At 38.5% G+C, this 27,906-nt stretch overlaps 1 protein-coding gene and 1 non-coding gene across 3 annotated transcripts in view; both read right to left on the bottom strand.

Moving 5' to 3' along the window:
- Nucleotides 1-27,906, bottom strand: part of GABRG3 (gamma-aminobutyric acid type A receptor subunit gamma3) — an 846,425-nt gene that overhangs the window by 373,922 nt on the left and 444,597 nt on the right. The window lies entirely within an intron of this gene.
- Nucleotides 19,365-19,467, bottom strand: LOC133234865 (U6 spliceosomal RNA). The gene has a single exon (XR_009732353.1). It is a non-coding gene; the product is annotated as a U6 spliceosomal RNA (small nuclear RNA).

Below are 27,906 nucleotides of genomic sequence, written 5' to 3'. Positions count from 1 at the left end.
AACCTTAGTAAGTTTAAGAAAACTGAAATTGTGATCAACCATCTTTTCTGACCATAACGCTATGAGACTAGATACCAATTACAGGGGGGAAAATATGTTAAAAAAAAAAAAAAAACACATGGAGAATAACAATACATTTCTAAATAATGAACAGGTTATTGAAGAAATCAAAAGGGAAAAAAATTCCTAGAAACAGATGACAATGAAAACACAGCAACTCAAAATCTATGGGATGCAACAAAAGCATTTCTAAGGGAAGTTTATAGCAATACAATCCTACCTTAAGACACAAGAAAAATATCAAATAGGCAACCTAACTTTACACCTAAAACAACTGAAAAAAGAAGAACAAGAAAACTCCAAATTTAGTCAGAAAGAAATCATAAAAATCAGAGCAGAAATAAATGAAAAAGAAATGAAGGAAACAGTAGTAAAAACTTAAAACTAAAAGCTGGTTCTCTGAGAAGACAAACAAAATTGACAAATCATTAGCTAGATCCACCAAGAAAAAAACTGAGAAAAATCAAATCAACAAAATTATAAATGAAAAAAGTAGAAGGCACAAGAGAAAAGCAATATATGCCAATAAATTGGGTAACTTAAAAGAAATGGATTGATTTCTTTGAAAGTTCGACCTTCCAAGACTGAACCAGGGTGAAATAGAAATTATGAACAAGCTGGATACAAGCATTGAAATCACTGACATAGAAACTGTGATCAAAACACTTCCAACAAACAAAAGCCCAAACTCTTTCAAAAAATTGTAGAGCAAGGAACACTTCCAGACTCATTCTACGAGGCCATCATCATGCTGATACCAAAACCAGACAAAGACAGCACACAGGAAAAGAAAAGTACAGGCCAATATCACTGATGAACATAGATGCGAAATCCTCAACAAACTCCTAGCAAACAGAATTCAAGAATACATTAAAAAGATCACATACTGTTATCAGTTCAATTCATTTCAGCTCACTCAGTGGTGTTCAACTCTTTGTGAGCCCATGGACGGCAGCATGCCAGGCCTCCCTGTCCATCACTAACTCCCAGAGTTTACTCAAATTCATGTCCATTGACTTGGTGATGCCATCCAACCATCTCATCCTCTGTTGTCCCCTTCTCCTCCCACCTTCAATCTTTCTCAGCATCAGGGTCTTTTCAAATGAGTCAGTTCTTTGTATCAGGTGGCCAAAGTACTGAGTTTCAGCTTCAACATCAGTCCTTCCAATGAACAAGTGACTGATCTCCTTTAGGAAGGACTGGTTGGACCTCCTTGCAGTCCAAGGGACTCTCAGGAGTTTTCTCCAACACCACAGTTTAAAAGCATCAATTCTTTGGCACTCAGCTTTCTTTATAGTCCAACTCTCACATCCATACATGACTACCGGAAAAATCATAGCCTTGACTAGATGGACCTTTGTTGGCAAAGTAATGTCTTTTTAATATGCTGCCTAGGTCGGTCTTAACTTTTCTTCCAAGGGTTTATCACAGGGATGCAAGGATTTTTCAATATACTCAAATCAATTAATGTGCTTCACCATATTAAAAATTCAAAGCTAAGAGCATATGATAATCTCAACAGATAGTAGGAAAACCTTCAACAAAATTCAGCATGCATTTATAATAATAACTCCTCAAAAATCGGTCATAGAGGGAATCTACCTCAACACAAGAAAGGCTACATATAAAAAACACAGCGAACGTTATTCTCAATGGTCAAAAACTGAAAGCATTCCCCCTAAAATCAAGAACAAGAGAAGGGTACCAATTCTCATAACTATTGCCCGACATAGTTCTGGAAGTCCTAGCTATGGCAATCAGAGAAGAAAAAGAAATAAAATGAATCCAGATTGGAAAAGAAGTAAAACTCTCACTGTTTGCATATGATGTGACACTATATAGAAAACTCTAAAGATACTATCAGAAAATTACTAGAGATGATCAGTGAATTTACCAAAGTTACTAGATACAAAATCAACACACAGAAATCACTTGCATTCTTATACACTCACAGTGAAAAATCAGAAAGACAAATTAAGAAATCAACCTATTTACCATAGCAATAAAATGAAAAAGATATCTACTACTAGAAAAGGCAGAGGAACCAGAGATCAAGTTGTCAACACCTGCTGGATCATCGAAAAAGTAAGAGAGTTCCAGAAAAACATCTATTTCTGCTTTATTGACTATTCCAAAGCCTTTGACTATGTGGATCACAATAAACTGTGGAAAATTCTGAAAGATATGGGAATACAAGACCACCTGACCTGCCTCTTGAGAAATTTGTATGCAGGTCAGGAAGCAACAGTTAGAACTGGACATGGGACAACAGACTGGTTCCAAATAGGAAAAGGAGTATGTTAAGGCTGTATATTGTCACCCTGCTCATTTAACTTCTATGCAGAGTACATCATGAGAAATGCTGGGCTGGAAGAAACACAAGCTAGAATCAAAATTGCTGGGAGAAATATCAATAACCTCAGATATGCAGATGACACCACCCTTATGGCAGAAAGTGAAGGAGAACTAAAAAGGCTCTTGATGAAGGTGAAAGAGGAGAGTGAAAATGTTGGCTTAAAACTCAACATTCAGAAAACGAAGATCATGGCATCTGGTCCCATCACTTCATGGGAAATAGATGGGGAAACAGGGGAAACAGTTTCAGACTTTGTTTTTTTTGGGCTCCAAAATCACTGCAGATGGTGACTGCAGCCATGAAATTAAAAGACGCTTACTCCTTGGAAGGAAAGTTATGACCAACATAGATAGCATATTCAAAAGCAGACACATTACTTTGCCAACAAACGTCTGCGGAGTCAAGGCTATGGTTTTTCCAGTGGTCATGTATGGATGTGAGAGTTGGACTGTGAAGAGAGCTAAATGCTGAAGAATTGATGCTTTTGAACTGTGGTGTTGGAGAAGACTCTTGAGAGTCCCTTGGACTGCAAGGAGATCCAACCAGTCCATTCTGAAGGAGATCAGCCCTGGGATTTCTTTGGAAGGAATGATGTTAAAGCTGAAACTCCAGTACTTTGGCCACCTCATGCAAAGAGTTGACTCATTGGAAAAGACTCTGATGCTGGGAGGGATTGGGGGCAGGAGGAGAAGGGGACGACAGAGGATCAGATGGCTGGATGGTATCACTGACTCGATGGACATGAGTCTGAGTGAACTCCAGGAGTTGGTGATGGACAGGGAGGCCTTGCGTGCTGCGATTCATGGGGTCGCAAAGAGTCGGACACGACTGAGCGACTGAACTGAATGGAAACCTACCTAAAAATTCTTTGTATTGCTACAAACAAACTAGTGGAGGTGATGGAATGCCATCTGAGCTATTTCAAATCCTAAAAGATGATGCTATTAAAGCACCGTTCTCAATATGCCAGCAAATTTGGAAAACTAAGTAGTGACCACAGGACTGGCAAACATCAGTTTTCACTCCAATCCCAAAGAAAGGCAATGCCAAAGAATGTTCAAATATTCACACAATTACAATTATTTCAAATGCTGGCAAGGTAATGGTCAGAATCCTTCAAACTAGGCTTCAGCAGTACATGAAATGAGAACTTCCAGATGTACAATCTGGATTTAGAAAAGGTTGAGGAAGCAAAGATCAAATTGACATCATTTGCTGAAACAAAGAAAAAGCACAAGAATTCCAAAACAACATCTATTTTTGCTTCCTTGACTGTGCTAAAGCTATTGACTCCGTGGATGACAACAAACTGTGGAATATTCTTGAAGAGATGGGAAAACCAGACCACCTTACCTGCCTCCTGAGAAACCTGTGTACAGGTCAAGAAGCAACAGCTAGAGCTGACATGGAACAATGGATTGGCTCAAAATTGGGAAAGGAGTATGTCAAGGCTTCATATAGTCACCCTGGCTTATTTAAGTTTTATACAGAGTACATCATAAGAAATGCTGGGCTGGATGACTCACAAGCTGGAATCAAGATTGCCACGAAAAATATCAACAACCTCAGATACGCAGATGGTATCATTTTAGTGGCAGAAAGTGAAGAGGAACTAAAGAATCTCTTGATGAAGGTAAAACAGGGGAATGTAAAATGTGACTTAAAACTCAATGTTCAAAAAACGAAGATCATGGCAACTGGTTCCAACACTTCATAGCAAACAAATGGGGTAAAAGTGAAAACCGTGTCAGATTTCATTTCCTCGAGCTCCAAAATCAATGTGGATGGTGACTATAGCTATGAAATTAAAAGACACATGCTCCTTGGAAGAAAAGCTATGATAAAACTAGACAGTGTATTACAAAATAGAAACATCAGTTTGTTGATAAAGGTCTGTATAGTCAGTTCAGTTAAGTCGCTCAGTCATGTCCGACTCTTAGGCAGCATGCCAGGCCTCCCTGTCCATCACTAACTCCCAGAGCTTACCCAAACTTATGTCCACTGAGTTGATGATACCACCTAACCATCTCATCTTCTGAGGTCCCCTTATCCTCCCACCATCAATCTTTCCCAGCATCAGGGTCTTTTCAAATGAGTCAGTTCTTCGCATCAGGTGGCCAAAGTATTGGAGTTTCAGCTTCAACATCAGTCCTTCCAATGAGCACTCAGGACTGATTTCCTTTAAGATGGACTTGCTGGATCTCCTTGCAGTCCAAGGGACTCTCAAGAGTCTTCTCCAACACCACAGTTCAAAAGCATCAATCCTTTGGTGCTCAACTTCCTGTATAGTCTAACTCTCATATCCATACATGACTACTGAAAATACCATAGCCTTGACTAGATGGACCTTCGTTGGCAAAGTAATGTCTCTGCTTTTGAATATGCTATCTAGGTTGGTCATAACTTTCCTTCCAAGGAGCAAGCATCTTTTAATTTCATGGCTGCAATCACCATCTGCAGTGATTTTGGAGCCCCCCAAAATAAAGTCAGCCACTGTTTCCCCATCTATTTGCCATGAAGTGATGGTGTAATCTTAATTTTCTGAATGTTGAGCTTTAAGCTAACTTTTTCACTCTCCTCTATCAATTTCATCAAGAGGCTCTTTAGTTCTTCTTCGCTTCTTGCTATAACAGTGGTGTCATCTGTATATCTGAGGTTATTGATATTTCTCCTGGGAATCTTGATTCCAGCTTGCACTTCTTCCAGCCCAGCGTTTCTCATGATGCACTCTGCATATAAGTTAAATAAGGAAGGTGACAATATACAGCCTTGATTCACTCCTTTTCCTTTTTTGGAATCAGTCTGTTGTTTCATGTCCAGTTCTAACTGTTGCTTCCTGACCTGCATACAGATGTCTCAGGAGTCAAAGCTATGTAAAGTCAAAGCTATGGTTTTTCCAGGAGTCAAGTAGGGATGTGAGAGTTGGAGTATAAAGAAGGTTGAGCACTGAAGAATTGATACTTTTGAAATGTGGTGCTGGAGAAGACTCTTGAAAGTCCCTAGGAAATCAAACCAGTCAATCCTAAAGGAAATCAACCCTGAATGTTCATTGGAAGGACTAGTGCTCTAACTGAAACTCCAAGACTTTGGCTATCTGATGTGAAGAGCCAACTCATTGGGAAAGACCCTGATTCTGGGAAAGATTGAGGACAAGAGAAGGGAGCGACAGAGGTTGAAGTGGTTGGATAGCATCACTGACTCAATGGACATGAGTTTGAGCAAACTCAGGGAGATAGTGAAGGACAGAGAAACCTGATGTATTTGAGTTCATGGGGTTGCAAAGAGTTGAGCACATGTTAGTGACTAAACAACAACAACAAGGAGACAAAAGAGCTGTATCCAGAAAACTGTAAGACACTGATGAAAGAAATCAAGGATGACATAAAGAAATGGAGAGATATTCCACGTTCCTGGGTTGGAAGACTCAATATTGTCAAAATGATTATACTACAAAATGCAATTTACAGATTCAATGCTATCCTTATCTAATTACCAGTGGCACTTTTCACACAGAAATATGACCAAAATATCACAATTCATATGGAAGCACAAAAGACCTGAATAACCAAAGCAATCTTGAGAAAAACCTACCCACCAAGGGGTAACTTATTTTTACAAAGGAATAACATACTATGGGCCAAAGATATCCTCTTCAATTAATGCTGCTTGGAAACTGGACCACTACATGTAAAAAAATAAAATTGGAATACTTCCTAACACCATACACAAAATTAAACACAAAATGGGTTAAAGACTTAAACTAGTTCTGGTAAGACCAGAAACTATAAAACTCTTTGAGGAAAACACAGGCATAACACTCTATGACATAAATCACAGCAAGATCCTCCATGATCCACCTCCAATGGAAATAACAAGAACAAACAAGTGGGACCTAATTAAACTGAAAGCTTTTGCACATCAAAGGAAAGTATAAACATGGTGAAAAGACAGCCCTCAGAATGGGAAAAAATAATAGCAAATGAAACAACTGACAAAGGATTAATTTCCAAAACATACAAGCAGTTCATACAACTCATTACCCATAAAACAAACAGTCCAATCAAAAAATAGGCAAAAGACCTAAACAGACATTTATCAAAAGACATACAGATGGCTAATAAACACATGAAAAGATGCTCAACATAGCTCATTACTAGAGAAATGAAAATCAAAACCACACGAGATATCATCTTACACCAGTCAGAATGGCTATCATCAAGAAATCTACAAATAAATACTCCACACGGTGTGGAGAAAAGGGAACCCTCTTCCACTGTTGGATGGAATATAAATTGATACAGCAGTATTTACAATAGCTAGGACTGAGCTTCTTTTGTAGCTCAATTGGTAAAAAGAATCTGCCTGCAATGCAGGCGACCTGGGTTCAATTCCTGGGTTGAGAAGATCCCCTGGAGAAGGAAATGGCAGTATTCTTGCCTGAAGAATCCCATGGACAGAGGAGCTGGCAGACTACAGTCCATGGGGTCACAAAAGCCAGACACGACTTAGTGACTAAACCACCACCAGGACATGGAAGCATCCTAGATGTCCATCATCAGATGAATGGGTAAAGAAGTTGTGGTACATGTATGCAATGGAACACTACTCAGCCATAATAGGAGCCCATAATAGCCAAAAAGGAGCCCATTTGAGTCAGTTCTAATGAGGTGGATGAACCTTGAGCCTATTTTGCAGAGTGAAGTAAGTCAGAAAAAGAAAAACAAATATCGTATGTTAATGCATATGCATGGGATCTATAATGATCATACTGATGAATCTATTTGCAGGGTAGCGTGTGCTTCCTACATGGAACTACTGATAAAGAACCTGCCTGCCAATGCAGGAGACGTAAAAGATGTGGGTTTGATCCTTGGGTTAGAAAGATCAAGAGATGCCAGTTCAAGCCCTGGATTGGGAAGATCCTCTGCAGAAGGGCATGGTAACCCCCTCCAGTATTCTTGCCTGGATAATCCCACAGACAGAGGAGCTTGGTAGGCTACATCCATAGGGTTGCAAAGAGCCAGATGCAACTGAAGTGACTTAGCACACAATGGATACACAGACTTCAAGAATAGATATGGACAGGGGTTTGGTGAGGGGAGGAAAGAGAGGGTGGGATATGTGGAGAGGGTAACAAGGACTCATACACATTACCATATGTAAAACTGATAGTCAATGGGAATTTCCTCTGTAACAACTTAAGAGGAATGAGACTGGGAGGGAGATAGGAGGGAGGTTTAAAGGGAAGGCACATAAGTATACTTATGGCTGATTCATGTTGATGTTTGGCAGAAACCGGCACAATATTGCAGAGCAATTATCTTTCAATTAAAAATAATTTTAATTATATAAAAATAAAATAAATGTACAACTAGGAAAAATACTTGCAATCAAATGTTACAGACAAATAATTAAATATCCTTTTGAATAAAGATCTCATTCAGCTTATATTAAAATGTAAAAATATAATTCACAGAAGAAAAAAATTAATTTTTAAAATGTTTGAGACAACTTCAAATCTCTATATGTTCTTAATTATAGTCAAGGAGAAATATCCTGATGTTGCCACAAAAGCACTCAAACGCCTGCTTCCATTATCAAGATCCTATCTTTTTGAAGCAGGTTTGTTTGCAGTAATAGCAACCAAAACAAGATATTGGAGGAGACTTGGACATAAGCTACATGTTTCAGGTGTCACTGTCTCCCATCACGCCCAGATGGGACTGTCTAGTTGTAGGAAAACAAGCTCAGGGTTCTCAATAATTCTGCATAATGGTGTGTTGTATAATCATTTCACTATATATCACAATGTAATAATAGAAATAAAGTGAACAATAAGTGTAATGTGCTTGAATCATCCCAAAACCAATATCCCAGCCCTCTTCTGTGGAAAAATTATTTTTCATGAAACTGGTCCCTGGTGCCAAAAAGATTGGAAACTGCTGCTATAGAAGACATGTTTCAATTGAATACTCTGTCAAACACTTTACTACTGCCTCATTATTAAAAACCACAGTTTCTAAAAATTCACTTGCCCTGATTCTAATTCAGATCCCCAAGAATTGAGTTTCTGCTGTTTTTTCTGAAGAAAAAGGGGAAAAGAAAATATACAGCTTTTTTTTTTTAATGAGTACAACTGATTTACAATGTTATGTTATTTTCAGGTGTACCCTAAAGTGAAAGTGAAAATATATATGTATATACATATATCCATCTCTTTTGAGATTCTTCTCCATATATATTATTATGAATATTGAGTAGAGTTCCTTGTGCTACACAGTAGGTCCTTACTAGTTATCTATTATATTTATATATATAACTATTTCTGTTTATAACTAGGTTAATTTGTGCTCTTTTTTTTTTTTTTTAGATTTGAATATAAGCAATATCTTGGGCTTTCCAGGCAGGTCAGTGGTAAAAAAAATCTGCCTGCCAATGAGGGAGATGTGGGCTTGATCCCTGCATCAGGAAGATCCCCTGGAGAAGGAAATGGAAACGCACTCCAGTATTCTTTCCTGGGAAATCCCATGGACAGAGAGAAGCCTGGCAAGCTACAGTCCATAGGGTAGCAAAAGTGTCAGACACAGCTTAGTGACTAAACAACAACATAAGAAATATCATATGATGTTTTTCTTTCAATATCTGACTTACTTCACTCAGTATGAAACTTCTACGTTCATCTGTGTTGCTGAAAACAGCATTATTTAGTTCTTTTTAATGGCTGAGTAATACTCCATTGAGTATATGTACCGCATTGTCTTTGTCCATTCATTTGTCAATGGGCATTTAGATTGCTTCCATATTCTGGTTATTGTATATAGTACTGGGGTACATATGTCCTTTTGACTTATGGTTTTCTCTAGATATATGCCCAGAAGTGGGATTGCTGGATTATATGATAATTCTATTTTTAGGTTTTTAAGGAACCTCCATACTGTTCTCCACAGTGGCTGTACCAATTTATACTCCTACCAACAGTGTAGGTAAATGATGGCCATTCTGCTTGATGTGAAGTGATATTACATTATAATTTCCATTTCTCTAAAAATTAGTGATGTTGAGCATCTTTTCATGTCTATTTTGGCTATCTAATGCCTTTTTTGGAGAGATATTTATTTATATTTTCAGCCCATTTTATGATTGGGTTGTTTTCTGATATTGGGTTGCATTAGCTATTTGCATGTTTTGCTCTGTTTGCAAATATTTTCTCCCATTCTGTGAGTTTTCTTTTCATTTTGTTTATAGTTTCCTTTGCTGTACAAAAGCATTTAAATTTAATTAGGTCTTATTAGTTTATTTTTGTTTTTATTTCCACTACTATAGGAGATGAACCAGAAAACCTGTACTCAGAAAACTATAAAATACTGATGAAAGATATCAAAGATGATATAAACAGATGGTGAGATATACCATCCTCTTAGATTAGAAAAATTAATATTGTCAAAATAACTACACTACCCAAAGCAATCTACAGATTCAATACAATCCCTATCAAATTACCAAAGGCATTTTTTCACAAAATTAGAACAACAAATTTTATAAACTGTATGGGAACAGGAAAGACCCCAAATAAATCTTTGGCAAGATTGCTATGGCAATCTTGAGAAAGAAAAACAACGGAGTTGGAGGAATCAGCCTTCCTGACTTCAAAGTATACTACAAAGCTACAGTAGTCAAAGCACTATGGCACAACCACAAAAAGAGAAATGTAAATCTATGGAACAGGATAGGAAGTCCAGAGACAAACTCATACAACTATGGTCAACTAATCTATGACCAAAGATGCAAGAATACACAACGGGGAAAAGACAGTTCCATCAATCAGTGGTCTGGGAAAACCGGAAAACTACATGTAAGTGAATGAAATTAGGACACCCTGTAACACTATAAAATGATATAAACTCAATATTGATTAAAGACCTAAATGTAAGCCTGGATATTATAAAACTCTTAATGGAAAACATAGGCAGAACATTCTCTGACATAAACGGCAGCAATACCTTAATTGTACTCCCTTTTTGGTATGCACCTTTCCTCCTGAAGTATGCCCCCTTGTGTGCTCAGTTACAGACACAGAGGTGGCTGAATGTTGCACCATGGCCCACACCTGCTCTAGCAGGTCTTCCCCATCCTTGGGTGTGTGATTCCGCCCTGATTCAAACAAAAGATTCTTTTGAAGAGTTCAGAGCAGGCCAATCATAGATGAATCTTTTTGCCTAGGTTTTTGAAAACATGCAGAGAGAATCCTTATGTAAATTGAAATATACCTGTGAAGGTTTATAGAAACTTCAAACCCAGTTACTATGATGAAAAGGTAGGCTTTACTGACAAATTTTTCATGCACACATTTCCTCAAGATGTCCCTGAAGCCTGTACATATATGTCCTCTCTCTCTTTCCTCTTGATCCCCTAAGATGCAGGAGCTGGTTTCACTCTGGTGGATTCCCTAGCCCCCTACACAGTCCCACTCCAACACACAGTTTCTAGCAGATGAATACAGAGTGTGTGTGATTTTCTTACCATGATTGTGACTGATACATAACACAACAGCCACATTCCTCCTACCTCCTCCCAACCATCCTGGAGGTGGCCACTCTGATGGAAAGGCCTGGACATCCTTTACCTCCAGCTCCAGTGCCTGGAACATGGCATGACCCAGGCCAACAGCAAGTGGCTGGGATCCTGGGTAATGGAAGAGAGAGGCACACACATGCAGGCATTTCTGCTGCAGGAGACAAGCATATCTCCAAAGCTTGCACAATTGGCCTGGAGATGTAAGGACATAAAGCTCAGATGTAAGAGATGTAAGGACAATAAGCCCAGGGGGAAGGGCAAGCAAGAAAGCTCTAGCTGTGTGGAGGAGCCTTTTCTGCCTTCTCATCTGGCCCTGATATCTGGAAGACTTGGAGCACTAAAGGAGGGCAAAGCTAAATTCCTGAAGGTTCAGTGCTTTGCATATCTGCTCAGGCTCAATCTCAGTATTCACAGCATGTAGAATTATAATAAAATAATAACAAATAATGATTCTCATCACCCAGGACCCTGAATTCACCCCTTTAAGTTCCCCTGCCAATTCTTTCTGGAACAGCTCTTGGCTTCCATCACTGTCAAAGATTAGCTGAGTTAAACCATTCTCCTCACATGTTTTGGTATTGGATTGTGAATTTAAGATATACCATTTATAAATGATAGTTTTCCTTTAAATATACTTGGCTATGATTTCTGTATTGAACAAGTAGGCCTGCATAACCAGGTGCCAACAGACTCTGCCAAACAAAACTGGGGTGGCCAAACTATACTCCTGCACCTGTGTTTTGTGCCTTAAAGGCAGAAGAGAAAATTCAACTGCTAGGCATTTGCATACCTTCTCTTCGTGGGCTTTCCCTCTTGTAAGTGAGACATTTCTAGGCCTAAAGTGCAAACACAGATCATTCATTATATTAATAGAGAAAAATTTGATTCATTTTTCTTCCTTTTAATTTCTACCTTCCTCAGATTATTTATTTATTTGGCCATGACACATGGCTATCAGGATCTTTCAGGACCAGGGGTTAAACCCAGGCCTACAGCAGTGAAAGCACTGAATCCTAACCATTGGACCAAGAATTCTCTGGTCCATTTTTCTAAGAGTGGTTTTTGGTTTTTCAATTTTCATTCTGTTTTATATTGCTTTGTGTGTGTGCCAAGTTGCTTCATTCACATCCAATTCTTTGTGACCTTAAGGACTATAGCCCACTAGGCTCCTCTGTGCATAGGATCCTTCAGGCAAGAATACTGGAGTGGGTTGCCATGCCCTCCTCCAGGGCATCTTCTCAACCCAGGTATTGAATCTGCATCTCTTATGTCTCCTGCATTGGAAGATGGGTTCTTTACCACTAGACCACCTGTGGAGAAGGAAATGGTAACCCACTCCAGTATTCTTGCCTGGAGAATCCCATGGACAGAGGAGCCTGGCAGGCTACAGTCTTTGGGGTCTCAAGAGTCGGACACAACTTAGTGACTAAACAACCACCACCACCAGCACCAGCACCACCTGGGAAGCCCTTATATTGCCCTATATCATTTCTATTTTGGATCCTACTTGGAATATTCATCGTTCTTTTCTATTTATAGCATCCTTTCAGGTAATTTCTTTTTAGTTTCTATGAATTTTGTTAGTAAGAATTTCCTACTGTAAAAGACTGTAATTACTAGATGCTTCAAAACAATTTTCCACTGCATTTAGGATTATAGCTAACAGAAGCAGAAGATATTAAGAAGAGGTGGCAAGAAGACACAGGAGAACTATACAAAAAAGAGCTTCACGACCCAGATAATCACGATGGTGTGATCAATTACCTGTACATCCTGGAATGTGAAGTCAAGTGGGCCTTAGAAAGCATTAAAATGAACAAAGCTAGTGGAGGTGATGGAATTCCAGTTGAGCTATTTCAAATCCTGAAAGATGATGCTGTGAAAGTGCTGCACTCAACAGGCCAGCAAATTTGGAAAACTCAGCAATGGCCACAGGACTGGAAAAGGTCAGTTTTCATTCCAATCCCAAAGAAAGGCAATGCCAAAGAATGCTCAAACTACCACACAATTGCACTCATCTCACATGCTAGTAAAGTAATGCTCAGAATTCTGCAAGCCAGGCTTCAGCAATACGTGAACAGTGAACTTCCAGATGTTCAAACTGGTTTTAGAAAAGGCAGAGGAACCAGAGATCAAATTGCCAACATCTGCTGGATCATCAAAAAAGCAAGAGAGTTCCAGAAAAACATCTATTTCTGCTTTATTGACTATGCCAAAGCCTTTGACTGTGTGGATCACAAGAAACTGTGGAAAATTCTTCAAGAGATGGGAATACCAGACCACCTGACCTGCCTCTTGAGAAACCTATATGCAGGTCAGGAAGCAACAGTTAGAACTGGACATGGGACAACAGACTGGTTCCAAATAGGAAAAGGAGTACGTCAAGGCTGTATATTGTCACCCTGCTTATTTAACTTATACGCAGAGTACATCATGAGAAACACTGGGCTGGAAGAAGCACAAGCTGGAATCAAGATTGCTGGGAGAAATATCAATGACCTCAGATATGCAGATGACACCACCTTTATGGCAGAAAGTGAAGAGGAACTAAAGACCCTATTGATGAAAGTGAAAGAGGAGAGTGAAAAAGTTGGCTTAAAGCTCAATATTCAGAAAACTAAGATCATGGCATCTGGTCCCATCACTTCATGGGAAATAGATGGGAAACAGTGGCTGACTATTTTTCTGGGCTCCAAAATCACTGCAGATGGTGATTGCAGCCATGAAATTAAAAGATGCTTGCTCCTTGAAAGGAAAGTTATTACCAACCTGGACAGCATATTGAGAAACAGAGACATTACTTTGCCAACAAAGTCTGTCTAGTCAAGGCTATGGTTTTTCCAGTGGTCATGTGTGGATGTGAGAGTTGGACTATAAAGTAAGCTGAGGGCCAAAGAATTGATGCTTTTGAACTGTGGTGTTGGAGAAGACTCTTGAGAGTCCCTTGGACTGCAAGGAGATCCAACCAGTCCATCCTAAAGGAGATTAAGTCCTGGGTATTCATTGGAGTGACTGATGTTGAAGCTGAAACTCCAATACTTTGGCCACCTGATGCGGAGAGCTGACTCATTGGAAAAGACCCTGATGTTGGGAAAGATTGAGGGCAGGAGGAGAAGGGGACGACAGATGATGAGATGGTTGGATGCACCACCGACACAATAGACATGGGTTTGGGTAAGCTCTGAGAGTTCGTGATGGAGCGGGAGGCCTGGCGTCGCAAAGAGTAGGACATGACTGAGCGACTGAACTGAACTGAATATTCCATTGTGTGTGTGTGTGTATATATATATATATATACATATATACATATATATATATATATATATATACACCACAACTTCTTGATACATTCATCTGTCAGTGGACATCTAGGTTGCTTCCATGTTCTAACTATTGTAAATAGTGTTGCAATGAACATTGGGGTACATATGACTTTTTCAATTTTGGTTTCCTCAGGGTATGTGCCTAGGAGTTGGATTGCTGGGCCATATGGTGGTTTTATTCCTGGTCTTTTAAGGATTCCCCCTATCATCTTCCATAGTGCCTGTATCAATTTATATTCCCACCAACAGTGCAAGAATATTCCCTTTTCTCCACACCTTCCCCAGCATTTATTATTTGTAGACTTTTTGATGATGGCCACTCTGACTGGTGTGAGGTGATATCTCACTGTAGTTTTGATTTGCATTTCTCTAATAATCAGCAACATGAGCATCTTTTCATGTGTTTGTTAGCCTTCTGTATGTCTTCTTTGGAGAAATGGCTGTTTAGGTCTTTTTCCCACTTTTTTATTGGGTTGTTTGTTTTCTCTGATATTGAGTTGTATATTGGAACTGATTGTATATTTTGGAAATTAATCCTTTGTCAGTTGTTTCATTTGCTGTTATATTCTCCCATTCCAAGGGTTGTCTTTCCACCTTGTTTATATAGTTTCCTTAGCTGTGCAAAAGCTTTTACATTTCATCAGGTCCCACTTGTTTAATTTTGTTTTTATTTCTATTACTCTAGGAGGTGGTTCATAGAGGATCTTGATTTGATTTATATCAACAAGTTTTCTGTTGATATAGAACAACGTCTATTGTTTTCCTCTAATAGATTTATAGTTTATGGTCTTACATTTATGTCTTTAATCCATTTTGAGTTTATCACTGTGTATGGTGTTAGGAAGTGTTCTAATTTCATTCTTTTACATGTAGATGTCCAGTTTTCCCAGCATCACTTATTGAAGAGGTTGTCTTTACTCCATTGTATATTCTTGTCTCCTTTGTAAAAAATAAGGTACCCACAGGTGCATGGGTTTATTTCTGGGCTTTCTATCTTATTCCATTGGTCTATAGTTCTGTTTTGTGCCAGTACCATACTGTCTTGATGACTGTAGCTTTTTATTATAATCTGAAGTCAGGAAGGTTGATTCCTCCAGCTCCATTCTTCTGTCTCAAGACTGCTTTGGCTATTCAGGGCCTTTTGTGTTTCCACATGAACTGTGAAATTTTTTGTTCTAGTTCTGTAAAAAATGACATTGGTAATTTGATAGGAACTGCATTGAATCTGCAGAATGTATTTGGTAGCATAGTCATTTTCACAATGTTGATTCTTCCTACCCAGGAACATGGAATATCTCTCCATCTGTTTATGTTGTCTTTGATTTCTTATATCAGTGTCTTATAATTTTCTGTATACAGTTCTTTTGTCTCCTTAGGTAGGTTTATTTCTAGATATTTTATACTTTTTGTTGCAGTGTTGTATGGTATTGATCCCTTAATGTCACTTTCTTATTTCATTGTTAGTATAAAGGAATGCAAGTGATTTCTGTGTATTGATTTTGTATCATGCGACTTTGCTAAATTCACTGATTAGCTCTAGTAATTTTTGATAATATCTTTAGGGTTTTTTATATATATTATCATGTCATCTGCAAACAGTGAGAGCTTTACTTCTTCTATTCCTATCTTGATTCCTTTTATTTCTTTTTTTCTCTGATTGCTGTAGCTAGGACTTCCAAAACTATGTTGAATAATAGTGGTAACAGTAGACACCCTTGTCTTGTTCCTGATCTTAGAGGGAATGTTTTCAGTTTTTCACCACTGAGAATAATGTTTGACGTGTGCTTATCATATATGGTCTTTACTATGTTGAGATAGTTGCCTTCTATGCCAATTTTTTGAAGAGTTATTATCATAAATGGGTGCTGAATTTTGTCAAAGGCTTTTTCTGCATCTATTGAGATTATCATACATTTTTATCTTTCAATTTGTTAATATGGTGCTTCGCATTGATTGATTTGTGTATATTGAACTGTTGGAAAAGACCTTGACGTTGGGAAAGATTGAAGGTGGGAGGAGAAGGATGAGATGGTTGGATGGCATCACCGACTCAATGCACATGAGTTTGAGTAAGCTCTGGTAGTTGGTGATGGACAGGGAAGCCTGGTGTGCTGTAGTCCATGGGGTCACAAAGAGCTGGACATGACAGAATGATTGAACTGAACTGAAGAATCCTTTCATTCCTAGAATAACCCCAACTTGATCATGGTGTATGAGCTTTTTAATGTGTTGTTGAATTCTGTTAGCTAAAAGTTTGTTGAGTGTTTTGCATCTATGTTCATCAGTGATATTGGCCTGTACTTTTCTATTTTTGTGTTGTCTTTGCCTGGTTTTGGTATCAGAGTGACAGTGGCCTTGTAGAATGAGTTTGGAAGTGTTTCTTCCTCTGAAATCTTTGAAATAGTTTAGAAGGATAGGCATTAGATCCTCTAAATGTTTGATAGAATTCACCTGTGAAGCCATCTGGTCCTGGACTTTTGTTTTTTTGATCAAAGTTTTGATTTCAGTGCTTATAACTGGGTTGCTCATAATTTATGTTTCATCTGGGTCCAGTCTTAGAAGATTGAATTATAAGAATCTGTCTTTTTCTTCCAGGTTATCCATTTTATTGCCATTTTTTTTCCATAAAAGTCTTATAATACTTTGTTTTTCTGCCTTGCCTCTTGCAACCTCTTTTTCATTTCTAATTTTGTTGATTTGATTCTTCTCTCTTTTCTCCTGATGAGTCTGGATAAAGTGGAAGTGAAGTCGTTCAGTCGTGTCCAACTCTTAATGACTCCATGGACTACAGCCCAGCAGGCCCTCCGTCCATGGGATTTTCCAGTCAAGAGTACTGGAGTGGGGTGCCATTGCCTTCTCTGTTAACAGCAGCTAGGCATATTATATTTACTTGGAGCTGGTATACTTGGTGACAGCCTTAGTGCCCTCAGACATGGCGTGCTTGGCCAGGTCCCCAGGTAGCAGCAAGCGCACAGCGGTCTGGATCTCCCTGGATGTGATAGTCGAGCGCTTGTTGTAATGTGCCAGGTGCGATGCCTTGCCAGCGATGTGCTCAAAAATGCCGTTGACGAAGGAGTTCATGATTCCCATGGCCTTGGACGAGATGCCAGTGTCCGGATGAACTTGCTTCAGCACCTTGTACACGTACACGGAGTAGCTCTCCTTGTGGCTGCGCTTGCGTTTCTTGCCGTCCTTCTTCTGGGCCTTGGTCACAGCTTTTTTAGAGCCCTTTTTAGGGGCAGGAACAGACTTAGCTGGTTCAGGCATGTCTATAATGACAACATATGTCCGTTTTATTGTCTTCTCAAAGAACCAGCTTTTAGTTTTATTAATCTTTACTATTGTTTCTTTCATTTCTTTTTCACTTATTTCTGCTCTGATCATGATTTCTTTCCTTATGCTGACTTTGGGGGATTTTTTGTTCTTCTTTTTCCAGTTGTTTTAGGTGTAAAGTTATATTGTCTATTTGATGTTTTTCTTGTTTGTTGAGGTAGGGTTTTATTGCTATAAACTTCCCTCTTAGAACTGCTTTCGCTGCATCCCATAGGTACTGAGTTGTCTTGTTTTCATTGTCATTCATTTCTAGTATTTTTTTGATTTCCTGTTTGATTTCTTTAGTAACCTTTTCATTATTTAGAAATGTATTGTTTAATCCCTATGTGTTTGTGACTTTTTACAGTGTTTTTCTTGTAAGTGATATCTAGCCTCATAGCATTGTTGTTGTTGGAAATGTTGCTTGATATGATTTCAATTTTCTTGAATTTACTGAGGTTTGATTTGTGACCCAAGATGTGGTCTCTCCTGGAGAATGTTCCATGTGCACTTGAGAAGTTGTATTCTGCATTTGGATGGAATGTCCTGAAGATATCAATGAGGTCTGCTCATCTAATGTATCATTTAAGACATGTTTCCTTATTAATTTTCTGTTTTGATTATCTGCCTATTGCTGTAAGTGGGGTGTTAAATCTACTACTGTTATTGTTCATTGTCAACTTCTCCTTTTATGTCTGTTAGTGTTTGTCTTATGTATTGAGGTGCTCCTGTGTTGGATGCACAGATATTTACAATGTTATGTCTTCCTCTTGGATTGATCCCTTGATCATCATGTGGTGTCCTTTCTTATGTCTTGTAATCTTCTTTATTTTAAGGTCTATTTTGTCTGATATGAGGATTGCTACTCCAGCTTTCTTTTGCTTCCCATTTGCATGGAATATATTTTTCATCCTCTCACTTTCAATATTTAGGGCTGAAGTGGTTTTCTTGTAGACAGCATATATATGGGTATTGTTTTAGTATCCATTCAGCCAGTCTATGTCTTTTGGTTGGAGCATTTAATTAATTTATATGTAAAGTAATTATTGGTACATATGTTCCTATTGCCATTTTCTTAATTGTTTGGGGTTTGATTTTGTAGATCTTTTTCTTCTCTTGTATTTCCTGACTATATAAGTCCTTTTAACATTTATTGTAAAGCTGGTTTGCTGGTAATGAATTGTCTTAATGTTTGCTTGTTTGAAAAGCTTTTATTTCTCAATCAATTTTGAATGAGATGCTTGCCAGATCTGGAGTAGTCTTGGTTGTAGATTTTTCCCTTTCAGTACTTTAAATATATCCTGCCATTCCCTTCTGGCTTGCAGAGTTTCTTCTGCAAGATTAGCTGTTAGACATATGGGGCTTGCTTTGTATGTTACTTCTTGCTTTTCCCTTGCTGCTTTTAATTGTCTTTGTGTTTAATCTTTGTCTGATTAGTATGTGCCTTGGCGAGTTTCTCCTTGAGTTTATCCTGTATGGGACTCTTTGTGCCTTTTGGACTTAAATGACTATTTCCCTTGCCATGTTGGAGAACTTTTCAACTATAATTTCTTCAAAAATTTTCTCATACCCTTTCTTTTTCTCTTCTTCTTCTGGGACCACTATAATTCAAATATTGGTGAGTTTAATATTGTCCCAGAGGTCTCTTAGACTATCCTCAGTTCTTTTCATTCTTTTTACTTTATTCTGCTCTTCAGTGGTTATTTCCATGATTTTATCTTCCAGCTCATTGATCCATTACAAATATGGAATGCTCCACAAATTTGCATGTCATCCCTGCCGAGGGGCCATGCTAATCTTCTCTGTATCATTCCAATTTTAGTATATGTGCTGCTGAAGCAAGCCCTATTTATGATTTCTTAATAAAACTACAGGCTTCCCTGGTGGCTCAGTGGTAAAGAATCTGCTTGCCACATCAGGAGACAGAGGTTTGATGCCTGGGTTGGGAATGTCCCCTGGATATGGAAATGGCAACCCACTCCAGTATTGTTGCCTGGGAAATCCTATGGACAGAGGAGCCTGGCAGGCTACAGTTAATGGGGTTGCAAAAGAGTCAGACATGACTTAGTGACTAGACAATAATAATGTAAATATAGTCGGATTTTATTTTAGTAGTTGACAAACTATTTCTAAAATATGGGACTGCAAAGCACCCATAGTAGCCAGTACAATTTTGAAAGAGAATAATACCAAAGGTGCAGAACTACAGATCCAATTTCAAGGTTTAGTTTAGAGATGCAGTAAATCCAGACAGTGTGATAAAGACAAATAAGTGGTTAGGATTGAGTCCAGATATGGATTGACGCACATAGGGATAACTGATTTTTGACAAATGTAAGAAGACAACACAGAATGATCCTTTCAACAAATAGTGTGTAAAGATTATCTATCCATATGAAAAAAATAAATTCTGATGCATATTTTACACTCATACAATTATTACCTCAAGATGGGTTGCTGATCTAAATATAAACCTTAAACCTTAAAAACTTTTAGAAGAAAACATAGGAGAAAATCTTAGATTTGCTGATAAATTTTACATAAAACTACAAAAGCATGATCCATGGAAAAAAATTGATAAACTGGATTTCATCAAAATTGAAAATATCTGTTCTTCAAAAGACACAGTTAAGAAAATGAATGACAAGTGCAGACTAGGAAAAAGCACTTGCAATGAACGTATTTGATAAAGGGCATGTACCCAAAACAAAAGTACTCACTTTTGCTCTCTGAAATCTTTTCTCCTAATATTGGCCAGAATGGCTCTTTAAAATGCATGTCCATTCACATAACGCCCCTGTAGAGCGTCCAACACTTCCCCAGACTCCTGAAGGCCTTGGTCATCCCCAGCAAGTTTCTCCTGCTGTTTCTCAGGCATGAGAGCTTTAAGTTTTCTGGCCTTCCTCAGTTCCTCCAGAGGCAACCGTGTCTATGTTTCTCTACACCACTGGGTCCTCCCTCTGATGTTACCTCCAAATAGGATACTTCCTCATCTCTGTGCCCCTTCCTTGCCAAACAGTGCCTTGCTCACCTCTCAGGTGTCAGCTCAAACATCATGCCCCTCAAGATTCCCTTCTTGACCCTCCAAGAGATGCGGTCATGGATTCCCCCAGAATTCTGTGCTTCTCTTTCCCAGTATGTATTACCACCATGGCTTTTTAAAAATAGTGGTCAGCTTAATGTTTGTCTACTCAACATGAGGACAATGCCCATTGTCTCAGTAAGAGGCATGGCCCGACAAATAAAAGTATTTACAAATATTTGTTTGAACAATCACAACTGAACGCAGTTGACTTGGCAGAATGAATTCTAGGCACAGGCTTTTTGGTTGATAAGTTTAAAACAAAAATGATTCCCACAGATAAATGGAAAGAAAATGAAAGTTTTAAATATTTTGGTTTCCATCTGTGCATCAAATATTCCCATCTGCTCCTAGAAGCAGCTATTAATAGGATTCATTTGCTCGTTTGAAAAAGTGACAGGTTCAAATCTCTTAATTTGGGGAACTATACAAATATCAGTCACAGCATCATTTCTGTTACAGAATGAATGGTTACAGGAATCAGGATCTGGTGACTTAAGCAAAACAGTGTCACACATTTCAGGTGGATTTTCTTGGGACTCAGTACAGTTTACAAATGACTGACCACTGGGGTTGAGATTGATGTATCACTAAACTCTTAAAAAAGAAATTGTGGCTGTGATACTGCATTTCACTGTTGAATTTAAGTTATTTCTAATTTCTCCACTATAAATCCTAGTAGTAAGTAGATACTCTTTCAGGGAATTTTACATTCTGTATAATCTGGATGCAATCCTGGCATTCTGTGCTATCTGTGATAGCCCCTGGGTTTGATGCAAGTGGGCTCTGATGACTCTATTTCTAAAGAGGAATTCATTTACCAGTTATCTTTGGCTGTGATGGAAATGAGAGCCCAGGTGATTCAAAACTAATGGCTCTCACTTGTGCCAAACTGATACAATAATCAGTGGAGGAAACGTGTGTTTCTTTTGTGTAGAAAATAGCACTAGGCATAATGAAGGGAGAAAAAGCCTATAGTTCAGTGGACTCTATTTTCTCAAAATTATTTGCTAATTAAAAGAAAAGCTTAAATGACTTCTTGATAAGTCATTTAACTGTCTTTTGGTTCTAAATATGCATCCCTAGAAAGTTCTCACGGAGAAGGCAACGGCACCTCACTCCAGTACTCTTGCCTGGAAAATCCCATGGACGGAGGAGCCTGGTAGGCTGCAGTCCATGAGGTCGCTAAGAGTCGGACACCACTGAGCGACTTCCCTTTCACTTTTCACTTCATGCATTGGAGAAGGAAATGGCAACCTACTCCAGTGTTCTTGCCTGGAGAATCCCAGGGACGGCGGAACCTGGTGGGCTGCCGTCTTGGGGTCACACAGAGTCAGACACGACTGAAGCGACTTAGCAGCAGCAGCGGCAGAAAGTTCTCAAATTGCTGAAGGCAGTGCTTAAATCAGGTAAGGATATTTGTCTCACCACAAATAATTAAGAATGAAAAATATGTTAGTAAAACTTACAAACATAAAAAGAAAAAAGGAAAAAAAAAAACCTTACAAACATCCTCAAAATTCCAGTGGTTATTCAGTGCGGAAGACAGGGCAGAGGGAGGAAGGGATTAAGATGTCACATCTTTGGTAAGGTAAAACTGGATCCCAAAAAGAAATCATTCATTTAATAGGAGATATGGAGATGTAGAAAAGAACCACTATGACTCATTATAGATCAACATATCTCTTTGCATCCCTACTTTGAAAATAGTATTCTTACAAGAAAGCATTATGGGGCTAGTGCACTGGGACGACCCAGAGGGATGGTATGGGGAGGGAGGAGGGAGGAGGGTTCAGGATGGGGAACACATGTATACCTGTGGTGGATTCATTTTGATATTTGGCAAAACTAATACAATTATGTAAAGCTTAAAAATAAAATAAAATTTAAAAAAAAAAAGAAAAGAAAGCATTATGGAGATGACTCTGGTTTAAGGTGCCCAGCATGACTGGAAAGTAAAGTCCACCAACTACCTCCAGCTTTGATCACAAAAGGAAAAACAGATGATAACTAATGAAAGGAAATGCAAAAGTGTCCCTCTAAACTGTGAGATGTTCTGTTCTCTCACAATGCATACAGTGTATTTTCCCTCCCTCAAAGACACTCAGGTCTCTTGCTCCTGACCAAATAAGATGCACAAATATGGATCATTGTCTTCTATTCTAATATAATATGTTCAGAAAGAAAAGAATTTGAGAGAGAATGGCTAGTCTTGAAAATGAGCTCTGATTTGTCATATAGTCAGAATAGAAAGGCAAGTTGGATTCTGCTCAGAGATCTGTTGGAAAGAAAGGAGAAAGTGACAATAAAGAGCACATACATTTTATAAAGAGCTGTTGGGTAGTAGAGGTGGGATGTAGTGATTTACAGGGAAAAATAAGGAAATAAATAATATTATTGGCCTCAATTCTTAATACATAAAATTGAAGAATGAAAAAAGTGAACTCATAGAACGGAGGCTTTTTTAAAAGATAGAAATGTGGAAATTCAATAGCATGACTTGAAGTGAAATAAGTTTTTCAATAATTTTGCAAGTTAGAAAGTTACTCCCTGAGGATAGAAATATGCACCAGGGAAGGTTTATATAAAGGGGAAAGGAAGGAAGAGGTAGGTTCTATTTATAATTCTCTGTCAAGTACAATGTCAGTGTGATAAACAACACATATGTATAATTACATGCATTTGATATACTTATATAATTAAACACATATATGAGAAAAGATAGACTAGTACCAGGAGGGTATGTGATGCAGAGTGACATTTCCTCGCCCATCTTACCAACCCAAATCCCTCTATCCTGAGCAGAGGCAAATGGTGGGGAAATCAGTTCTTTCCACTGATTCTCACTCTAATGTTTAATGTCAGTTCTCTAGATAATGCTTTGCCACTGGAACACGTATTAATTTTCCAATTTTAGACTCCAGTATATGAAAATCAACTCTCTCAATATGGCTCTAAGACTGGTTCCCATATTGGTTACCTTTGCAACTTTAAATCGTCTGCTCCCAACTGCTTCCTTCTTCTGGAGATAAATCTTGATTCACAGTGTCACACAGTAAGCTGACTTTTTGTCCCATTTCTCAGTTTCTAATTTCATCTACAAACAAAGTTTCCATGTCTAAAGTTTCTAGAAGTTGAAAATTTTATTTTATTTTTTTTAGTTGTAATCTCACCTTTTAATGCAGGACTGTTTTTTATTTTATTTTAAATTTATTTATTTTAATTGGAGGCTATTTACTTTACAATATTGTATTGGTTCTGCCACACATAAACATGAATCCGCCACTGGTGTACACATGTTCCCCATCCTGAACCCCCTCCCACCTCCCTCCCCATACCATCCCTCCAGCTCATCCCAGTGCACCAGCCACAAGCATCCTGTACCCTGCATAGAACCTGGACTGGTGATTCGTTTCATATATGATATTATACATGTTTCAATGCCATTCTCCCAAATCATTCCACCCTCTCCCTCTCACACAGAGTCCAAAAGAGTGTTCTATACATCTGTGTCTCTTTTGCTGTCTCACATATAGGGTTATTGTTATCATCTTTCTAAATTCCATATATATGCATTAGTATACTGTATTGGAGAAGGAAATGGCAACCCACTCCAGTGTTCTTGCCTGGAGAATCCCAGGGACAGGGGAGCCTGGTGGGCTGCCATCTATGGGGTCACACAGAGTCGGACACGACTGAAGTGACTTAGCACTGTATTGGTGTTTTTCTTTCTGGCTTACTTCACTCTGTATAATACAGACTCCAGTATCATCCACCTCATTAGAACTGATTCAAATGTATTCTTTGTAATGGCTATGTAATACTCCATTGTGTATATGTACCACAGCTTTCTTATCCATTCATCTGCTGATGGACATCTAGGTTGCTTCCATGTCCTGGCTATTATAAACAGTACTGCGATGAACATTGGGGTACACATGTCTCTCAATTCTGGTTTCCTCGGTGTGTATGCCCAGCAGTGGGATTGCTGGGTCATATGGCAGTTCTATTTGCAGTTTTTCAAGGAATCTCCACACTGTTCTCCATAGTGGCTGTACTAGTTTGCATTCCCACCAACAGTGTAAGAGGGTTCCCTTTTCTCCACACCCCCTCCAGCATTATTGCTTGTGGACTTTTGGATCGCAGCCATTCTGACTGGCGTGAAATGGTACCTCATTGTGGTTTTGATTTGCATTTCTCTGATGATGAGTGATGTTGAGCATCTTTTCATGTGTTTGTTAGCCATCTGTATGTCTTCTTTGGAGAAATGTCTGTTTAGTTCTTTGGCCCATTTTTTGATTGGGTCGTTTATTTTTCTGAAATTGAGCTGCAGGAGTTGCTTGTATATTTTTGAGATTAGTTCTTTGTCAGTTACTTCATTTGCTATTATTTTCTCCTATTCTGAAGGCTCTCTTTTCACCTTGCTTATAGTTTCCTTTGTTGTGCAGAAGCTTTTTAATTTTAATTAGGTCCTGTTTGTTTATTTTTGCTTTTATTTCCAATATTCTGGGAGGTGGGTCATAGAGGATCCTGCTGTGATTTATGTCAGAGAGTGTTTTGCCTATGTTCTCTTCTAAGAATTTTATAGTTTCTGGTCTTATGTTTAGATCTTTAATCCATTTTGAGTTTATTTTTGTGTATGGTGTTAGAAAGTGTTCTAGTTTCGTTCTTTTATAAGTGGTTGACCAGTTTTCCCAGCACCACTTGTTAAAGAGATTATCTTTTTTCTATTGTGTATTCTTACTTCCTTTGTCAAAGATAAGGTATCCATAGGTGCATGGATTTATCTCTGGGCTTTCTATTTTGTTCCATTGTTACCACAGAGATAGGTAGAGCAGCATTGTGCTATTTTATTTATGCATGTCTTACTTTTTTCCTTATGATTGTCTTTCTCTTGGGCTTCTCTAGTGGTTCAGTGGTCAAGAATCTGCCTGATAATGCAGGAGATATAGGAGCTGTGGGTTTGATCCCTGGGTCAGGAAGATCTCCTGGAGGAAGAAGTGGTAACCCACTCCAATATTCTTGCCTGGCGAATCCCAGGGACAGAGGAGCTGCCTACAGTCCACAGGGTTGCAAAGAGTCAGGCATGACTGAGCAGTTGCTCAGAAAGCATGCAGGTGTCTTTCTTTTATTCGTGTGTTATTGGCCCATGTTACATCATCTGATGCATACCTACTTTGTCCCAATGCTCTTCCTCCTGACCCTCGACCAGTTCAGTCCATTTCAGCTAGTGTAATCTACAGAGCATTGCCCTGGAACTCCCTTCATCTATCTCCTACATTGGGTTCCCTGTCTCTTGGATCTAGTATCTTTCTTCACATTTGGTTTATTTACCTTTTTTCTTGAAGGAGGCAAGCTGTCTTAGCCCTTGATATATATTAATGTCTTTATTTTACTATCACACATGTTATGGACTAATATTTCTCCAAAATTCCTCCAATGTGACTGTTTGGAGATAGGGCCTTTAAAGAGGTATAATTAAGGTTAAATGAGGTCAGAGTAGGATCCTGATCCAGTAAGACTCTGGCCTTGTAAGAAGAGGGAGAGATGTCAAGGAGGTACGCTCAGAGAAAAGTCTGCATAGGACACAGTGAGAACACAGTCGTTTGCACATCAAGGAGAGAGGCTTTATGAGGAACCAACCATGCCAACATTTTGAGCTCAGACTCCCAGCCTCCAGAACTGCGAGAAGATAAATTTCTGTGGTTTGAGCCATGCAATCTGTGCTATTTGGTTATGGAAGCCCTAGCTGACTAACACAGCATATCACATATATTTGAGTGCTGGGTATGGGAATTAAGACACAAAATTATTTTCCCCAAGAAGTTTGAACACATCCTCTCAAAGCTCCTTTGTGTTTCAACATCCAGTGTCATTGATGAGATTCTGAAACCATAATAATTTTCTTTCTATTCACAGCTGACCTCTATTCCTGGTATTCCAAAATTTTACAGATTGGCATTGAAGAGAAAAATCTCTTATTTTTCTAGTCATGGTACTTGGCATTTGATTTCCTTTCCAATATAAATACTTATTTTCCACTGAGGAATTTTTAAGTTATTTATTTCATAGTTTTATTAACTCTACTCACTCTGTGATCTCTTCCTAAAACTTCTATTAGGCTGGATTCTGGATTTTTTTTTTTTTTTTTAAGAAATACTCCTTCTTTTCTTTACACTCATATTTACTATGCTTTCATGTTCTACTTTTTTAATTTTTATTTTTAATTGGAGGATAATTGCTTTACAGTTTTGTGTTGGTTTTTGTCTTACAACACTGTGAATCAGCTGTAAGTATACATATATCTCCTCCCTCTTGAACCTCCCTGCCCCCCTCCCCCATCTCATCCCTCTTTGTCATCACAGAACACTAGGCTGAGCTTCCTTTGTTTTATGCAACTTCCTACTAGTTACCTGTTTTACAAATGTTAATGTATATATTTCAATGCCACTTTCTCAATTCATCCCAGCCTCTTCTTCCCTTGCTGTGTTCACAAGTCTATTCTCTTCATCTGTGTCTCTGTGCCTGCCCTACAAATAGGTTCACCAGCACATTTTTTTCTAGATTCCATATATATGTGTTAATATGCAATTGCAGCTCAATATCAGAAAAACAAATAACTCAATCAAAAAAATGGGCAGAAGATCTAAACAAACATTTCTCCAAAGAAGACATACAGATGGACCAGGAACACTTGAAAAGTCGCTCAACATTGCTCACTATTATAGAAATGCAAATCAAAACCACAATGAGGTGTCACCTCATACCAGTCAGAATGGCCATCATCAAAAAACCTACAAACTTTTAATGCTGGAAAGGATGTGGAGAAAGGGGAACCTTCTTGCTCACTTGATGAGAATGTAAATTGACACAGCCACTATGTAGAACAATATGGAGGTTCCTTAAAAAACTAGGAATAAAGCTACAATATGACCCAGCAACCTCACTACTGGGCATATACCCTAAGAAAACCACAAAAGACACATGTACCCCAATGTTCACTGCAGCACTATTTACAATAGCTAGGACATGGAAGAAACTTAGATGTTCATCAACAGGTGAATGGATAAAGAAGCTGGATATACACAATGGAATATTACTCAACCATATAAAGAAACAAATTTCAGTCAGTTGAACTGAGGTGGATGAACCTAGAGCCTGTTATACAGAATTAAATAAGTCATAAAGAGAAAAACAAA

This window comes from Bos javanicus, chromosome 21 (genome assembly GCF_032452875.1).
Source record: "Bos javanicus breed banteng chromosome 21, ARS-OSU_banteng_1.0, whole genome shotgun sequence".
NCBI classification, from domain to species: domain Eukaryota; kingdom Metazoa; phylum Chordata; class Mammalia; order Artiodactyla; family Bovidae; genus Bos; species Bos javanicus.
This window is presented reverse-complemented; position numbering and strand designations above follow the sequence as displayed.